At 39.9% G+C, this 7798-nt stretch overlaps 1 non-coding gene across 1 annotated transcript; it reads left to right on the top strand.

The window, feature by feature from the left end:
* The first annotated feature begins 765 nt into the window (after window positions 1-765).
* On the top strand, window positions 766-872 carry LOC141635896 (small nucleolar RNA R71). Its single transcript, XR_012540550.1, has one exon. It is a non-coding gene; the product is annotated as a small nucleolar RNA R71 (small nucleolar RNA).
* Window positions 873-7798: the final 6926 nt, after the last annotated feature.

The following is a 7798-nucleotide window of genomic DNA, read 5'->3' as shown; positions in this document are numbered from 1 at the left end:
TCTATTATTCACTCATCCTTACTCTCGTTTTATTATTTCAAATTACTTAAGCATATTCATTAAGTACTTATTCACTACCTCTAGCCTGACATACACATTCCCTGTCAGGATATCCGAAAAGATAGTAACAATACCTCCTTGCTTCGTGCCCGTGGTTTTTTCCTTTATTCCCAGGGTTTTTCCACGTATAAATCTTTGTCTTTCACTTTATTGTTCATTCTTTAAGTTATCGATCGTACTAGTCAGGCATAATTATTTGAATTAGATTGCCCTGCAATTAAATCCCTGGCAAGACTTTATTTCTGTGTGAAATCTTGCTAAAACAATTGGAAAGCATTCACTTGCTCACTTGTGCCCCTACACTCTTGTTGATCATGTCCCAAAGTTCCACAATTCTCACACACTCCATTTGGAATAGAAAATGTTGCCACCATGGCATTGACATGTTGCTTGGATGATTGAGAAGCTTCATTCATCTTAGCTATGGCTTTCTCAAATTTCAAGTTCATTGTGTCAATATGGGAGTTTAGTTGGACACCTAAATCGACACTCAATTGTGTTACGGAGTCAACTTCATGTCTTCCTCCCCTAGTAGCTTTTCTTGCCCTACAATATTGAGAGTTGTGAACTGCCATCTCCTCTATCTTTGCCCAAGTTTGGTTGTCATCAATCTCGGTGAATCTTCCATTAGAACCCATGTTGAGCACATTCCTTGAGTCTTCATACAACCCATTCCAAAATTGTTGAACAAGAAACCATTCGCTTAGTCCACGATGAGGACAAGAGCGATATGTATCTTTGAATCTCTCCCAAGCCTCATATAGAGACTCTTCATCTCTTTGCTTGAACCCGGTGATTTGGGCTCTTAATATGTTGGTCTTCTCCGAAGGATAGAACTTCTTGTAAAAGGCAAGTGCTAACTTATTCCATGAATCAATTCTAAGAGTGGCCTTGTCTAGGCTCTACAACCATGCTTTATGGCTCCGATAAAGGAAAAAGAAAATAATACCCATCGAATTTGGTCTTGAGTTACTCCCGTTTGGGAATCGGATCACAATAGTCACAAAAAGTCTCCATGTATAGATGAGGATCATAACTAGGCATCCCTAGAAATTGAATTCTCTCAACTAATTGTATGAATGCGGATTTGGCAATGAACTTACCGGTCAAGTGGGGTGGTGTTGGAGTACAATTTGGTAGGTTCTCCTTGGTTGGTACGGAATGAGATGAAAATTTAGGCATTATAGGCTTAGTTTGGTATTAGGTTTTCCTCTCCTTGTCTTGTAAAAGGGTTGGTAAACTCAACACTATCCGATTGGACAATACCAATGTCCACAAGTTCTCCAATACCCACAATCGTTGAAGTCCCTCTAACGGTTCTTCTAATATTGGTCAAGGTTCTTTCAATCTCGGGATCTATAAGAAAAAGACCGCCTTGTGATCTCCTAGACATGCAAAAATCAAACAACTAGAAAATAATTAAAACTACCTTGAGGAGTATTAGTTCCCCAAGGTTAAGCAAGACACAACTAAAAACAACAAATGATAACAATTCAATTGAACACCGTCTCCGGCAACAGCGCCATTTTTGATTCGGTTCAAACTTTGTCGTCTATGCTTACCAATCAAAACAATATTTATAATCTCAACTAACTACTCTTAGTAGAGTGGCAAGTAAGGGTCGGATCCCTAGGGAGGGGTATTGTATTGATTTATCGGTTGTAGAGAGTTATGTCTTAGGGTGTCACAATTTGGGTTGAGTTTGAGGTTTGCAATCTAAACTACTTAACAATAAAATGTAAACAAATGAAAGTAAAGCAAAGCAAGCAAATGGAGTTTGTAAACAAATGATTAAGGCACTAGGGTGTCATGGGTTCATAGGGGAATCATGGTGAGATCACATAAACAAGTTTCATAGATGCAAGCAAATTATTGTTGTAGTGGAATCGAGTTAATTTATATCTTACAATTCCTAGGAAGTTTTGGGTCTCGGACCCAAGCCGGTCAACACTTTACAACTCCTACAAGTCGACTTAATTCTCCCTATTCAACTATATGCATGGTCTAACAAGCCTTGAGCTGGTTTATGTCTTACAAGTCTTGTTGAATGGATAAGAGATTCATACTAGGTTATCAATCAAGCATTTCATCAAGTATAACATGTGCATAAGTTGAAACTACAACAAGCAAGCAATCATATGAACTTATTAAGTAAAGATCTACCCTATGATTAACTCTCCTAATCCCCCATTAACCCTAGTTAGGAGACTACTCACTCATGATCATGGAAAACATGCTAATAAGGGTGTCAATCATATTAACAAAGCTAAACATGATGGATGAGTAAAACAATAAACAAGGATTAAACAAAGGTGTTAGGCCCAGTTTAGCCTGGTCTGACTCTAACCTAGCTTGACCTTACAAGGCTGATTAAGGCAAACAGAGACCGGACAAATCTAACCATTATTTGGTAGATGAAGAGTATTACAAGATGAATAGGCTACTTAATCCCAGAAGGAAGGCCTGATGGTAAGCACAGAATAGCCTGGCAGCACACCTAAGCAGGCCGGATTAAGCTGAAGAGCAGCAAAACGGTTATATAAAGATAAATGTTCATGTCCTATTCTCAAGGAAGACCAAGTCTAACTATGAGACTATATCACCCATGAACCTAGACGTGCAAGAGGAGAAAGAGTTGAAGAATAATCATAAGAGAACGAGTCAACCGAATTAATAGGGAATGTGCCCTATTAATCCGGTAACAACTCCGACAAAAGAGAAGGACGTTGGAGATCAATACAACGTTCATATTTGTATGACTATAAATATTGTAATCTGGCATTGGTAATGGTATTCATTATTCATTAGTATTGAACTACTTCACTATTTATCTTTCAATATTTTCCGAGTATCCAATTACTTAAACAAATTTGTATTCAGCTTATCTAAATAATATAAACATTATTCTTTATACTTAGTCTTTCCTTGTTATTCATTTACAATATTCCAAACTTATAGAACTAGATACCCAAATTATTCTTTAATCAAGCCGGACCCATTCAGGGAAAATCCTGCTAAAACAATTGGCGCCCACCGTGGGGCTTCTAGTTCTTTAATCAAAAAAAAAATTCCTTTTACCATTTTCCATTTAATATTCACACACAAAAATGGTGGAACTAACCCCAGAACAACAACTAGCGGCTGCCCTGGCCAAGATCAAGGAATTGGAGACAATCCAAGAGAAGGCAGCCCAAATGTGAAGGTAAATCAAGAGGCTTAAGGAATCGAGTCGACTGAAAAAGAAATTGGAAAATCAGGCTTCAGGTTCCAAGACCAGATTCGAGCCAGGAACCCCATTCTCATCCATTATCAAAAACATTGACTTTTCCAATTTTGGAACTCCGGAGAAGGATACCTTATCCGGTACCCGGACCACTCCCAACGATGAAACAAACAAAACTGAAGCAGCAATAATGATGGCTATGCTCCAGGAAATTCAAAAACTCCACAACAAAATAGAAAATATACCCGAAGTGCCAGACCCCGTGGCTGAAGTAGAAATTGATGACTTTTTGACTCGCCTTTGCAGATGAAATTGCAAAGATTGATCTCCAAGAAATTCACCTTGTCCCATCCATGAGAACTTATGATGGAACCTCTGATTCACAAAATCACGTTGCTATATTCAAACAGAAAATGCTAGTTGCCTCAATACCCAGTGAACTCAGGCAGGTCTGCATGTGTAAAGGCTTTGGTACAACCCTGACCGGAGCAGCATTGCAATGGTTCATTAATCTCCCAAATGAAGGTATCAAGAATTTTGCAGAATTGATCAATGCTTTCAATCAACAATTCGCAAGCAGCAGAGATATGGCCAAGAGACCCAAAGAACTGTTCAGGGGTAAAGCAACTTCCGAAGAATCTCTCAAAGAATTCTGGCAAGATTTGTCATAGAGAAGGTAGCCATTCCCTGTGTGTGATGAAGAGAGGCGGTAGAAGCCTTCAGGCAAGGAGTCCGCTTGATAGTGACATCTATGCAGACTTAACCAAGAAAGCATGCCCAACCTTTGCCACTGTTCAATCCATCGCCTTAGAGCATGTCAGATTGGAAGAAGATCTCAATTTCAGGACGAACTCATCCGGAGGAAAGCAAGGCTATGGATACACTAACAGGAAAAGCTCCTACCAGAAAGGAGGCAACCCCAGATCAACACCCTATTCCAGGCCTGAACGATCTGAAATCAACATGGCACAAGAACACAAAGGTAACCTCTCTAGCCTTCCAACTATTCCTGAATATAACTTCTCTATTAATACTGCAGGATTAATAAAACGCCTGGAAAGCCTGGGAGATACAGTCAGATGGCCTAAGAAATCCGACAACCCCAGGAAAGACCCAACAAGATGGTGTGACTTCCATCAGGACATCGGGCACACCACAGAAGAATGCATCCAACTTAGGAAACAGGTGGCGTATCTCCTAAAGAAAGGCTTTTTGAAGGACTTAATCCAGCAGCCAAAGAACAAAGATGAAGGACAAAACAAGAGAGATTCAGGGAACGGCAGAGATCCTCCTCCTCCTCCCCCCATCTATGAAGTATAGTTCATAAATGGAGGATCAGAAATCTGTGGTCTGACCAGCTCAACTGCCAAAAGAATATACAGGGAATCCAGACTTCAGCCCCCTTTAAGGTCCAAGTCATTGCCTGCTATTACTTTTCATGACTCGGACCTGCAGGGAATATCGGATCTACACCATGACAGCTTGGTAATCACCATGCAAATTGGCATAGCTAAGGTATCAAGAATCCTTATAGACGGAGGCAGTTCAATCAATCTGATGATGCTTGACGTCCTCCAAGCTATGAAGATATATGAAGGAAAGATCATCAAGAAATCCAGCGTCCTGGTTGGATTCAGCGAAGAAACAAAGAACACCCTGGGAGAAATCAGCCTGTCAACCTATGTGGAAGGCGTGGCTTCATATGAAAGATTTGGAGTAATGGATTGCCTATCCTCATATAATGTAATCCTGGGCAGACCATGGATCCACAATGTCAAAGCAATCCCATCAACATACCATCAATGTGTGAATATACCAACCTAATGGGGGATAACCACCATCGGGGGAGAAACAGAGGACGGCCAGAATGTTACACTCGGGCTTTGAAACCCTCAAAGTCGTATGTCCCTTGCATAGCAATTAAAGTCACCTGTCGGGGAAGAGTATATTGCACAATCACGGATGGAAACAGGAGAGGTCATGTTGGACCCAGAATTCCCGACAGGGAAAGTACTTGTAGGGTCGATGCACGGACTTCGGTCATACTCAATGGTCGACTTTCTCAAAACTAAAATGTCTTGTTTTGCTTGGTCACATTTTGATATGACTGGTATAGATGCTGATATTATAACTCATAAGTTGAATATTGACAAATCCTTTAAGCTTCGTACAAAGAAAAGAGAAGAAAATTTGCTGCAGAAAGGCATGAAATCATCAACCAAGAAGTCGACAAGCTCTCTGGACATGGGAATGATCGGGGAAGTAATGTACCCCCGATCGGCTTGCAAATGTAGTAGTCGTCAAAAGAAAAACGACAAATGGAGAGTCCGTGTAGACTACACCGACCTAAACAAAGCCTGCCCAAAAGATCCATTTCCCCTGCCACACATCGATGCAATGGTGGATGCCCTTTGCAGGCCACGAAATGTTAACATTCATGGATGCCTCCAGTGGATTCAATCAAATAAAGATGCACCCTGCAGATCGGAAAGCACGACTTTCATTTCGAGAGAGGTATATATTGTTATACTGCTATGCCCTTTGGATTAAAGAATGCAGGTGCAACCTATCAAAGGCTAGTCAACATGATGTTCAAAGACCAAATAAGAGATACCATGGAAGTCTACATAGATGACATGGTAGTGTGAGATCCCTGAAAAAATCTCCTTTTTGAAAATATGGTAAATAGGTGGAGTCGCCAGTAGGTTTTATAAAAAACATACAAAAATAAAGTTAACGGAAAAGGCCCCTTTTGATCCCTGGAATGGGGAGGCGATCCGTCACCCGTCTCGAACCAAAGATTGCGGATTCGGGGGTAAAGGTACGATCAGGGAAGGTGTTAGGCACCCGGACCGCCCATCAAACTGACGGCCTCTACTATTTATTTATAATATTATATATTTGACGATTTTAATAAAAGAAAACGTTTTTAAAACAATTTTATACAAATTATTTACAAACAATGAAAGCTAAATTATGATAATATAAGAAGTAAAGAATAAATATGACACCCTCAGGCCTACCTGGATACGGCGTTTCGACAATTAGCTTACTCGAACTGACTTTAGGGCGTCTTTATGCTCAAAATAGGATGGATGTATGTATGTATTGTGAAAGTATGATGGGAAGGTAGTATTTTGTATGGAATAGTATTTCTGAAAAGGTAGTATATTTTTATGAATTTTCTGTGTCTTTGAATAAGGGTGTAAAGGGGAGTATTTATACTAGTTAAGACGGAGTATTTGACCATATTGGAAACTTTTTGTATGATAGAATTTTTATACGGACGTGTATCTTGTTGCCTTTGGAATTGTAGTACGTCTAGCATTGTTACTACCAATAACTCTAGGACGCTTATTCATATCCCATGCCACATCAAATACTTAAATCTTTCCGTAGCTCCTTCGGACATGTGCCGTATGTTGCGTGTTACTGAAATTGGGCCTTCATATTACAAAAAGAGGGCCATGCAACGTAAACAAGTTGGACACAATTTTATGGCCTTATTTGCTTTACTAATTTTCAACATATCTAGTATAGCCCATTGTATATAAGGTGGGTTGCCTTTAAATTATTATCCAGTAGGCCCAATTAAATGTCAGCTGCTAAATGAATGTGTTCATGCCGTTAATATAAAAAATAGTACTCCCATAATCAATTAAGTGGATTAAAAATGTGGTAAATTATCGAAATGGATTGGTAATAAAATGGTTGGTTTTTGGGTCAATTTTGAGCATAAATAACCTTATATCAAATTCAAGTAAGTTTCATTCCGAATTAAATAAGGGCCTCATCATCGGGTGTTCGCAAGGCCGGTAGACATTTTGAGGTGTCTACAGAAGCCCCCACTTTGACCGAATCTGAGTAAGACGAAGGTCAAAGTAGTCCGGTCGGGACAGATAAAGGATAAGAAACATACCTGGGCCTCTTATTTTACCTGTCTGACGTAGCTGGATCTGGATATAGAGGATCATAAAACTTTGTTTTATGACTGGACTGGAAGCTGGCATGACAAAACTTTGTTTCGCCGGTCTGGAATCTGTATCTAGTATAGCTAAACTTTGTTTAGCTTAAAGATGAGATCGTGAAATCTGATTTCCCGAACTCGGTTGCGTATCAGGGCCCGCCGACCAAGGGATGTTTCTTAGTTTTGCAGGTGAACAAAACATGAAATTGTTTAGCTTCGCAGGTGAACGAAGCTGGACTGGTTAGTTTCGCAGGTGAACGAAACTGGATTGCTTTGCAGGTGAACAAAGCTGGATTATTCCGCAGGTGAACGGAATGAGATTGCTTAGCTTCGCAGGTGAACGAAACCGGATTTGCTTAACTTCGCAGGTGAACGAAGCTGGATTAGAACACAAAATTTAATTTTATGAACTAGGACGCGTGTCAGAGCCCGCCGACCAAGGTATTTCAAAAAATTTTATTTTGAAAAAAAGGATGGATAAGATCGTAAAATTTTATTTTACAAACTTAGATGCATGTCAGGGCCCGCCGACCGATAGATTTGAAAAT

Source organism: Silene latifolia, chromosome Y, assembly GCF_048544455.1.
Source record: "Silene latifolia isolate original U9 population chromosome Y, ASM4854445v1, whole genome shotgun sequence".
In the NCBI taxonomy this organism is placed as follows: Eukaryota; Viridiplantae; Streptophyta; class Magnoliopsida; order Caryophyllales; family Caryophyllaceae; genus Silene; species Silene latifolia.
This window is presented reverse-complemented; position numbering and strand designations above follow the sequence as displayed.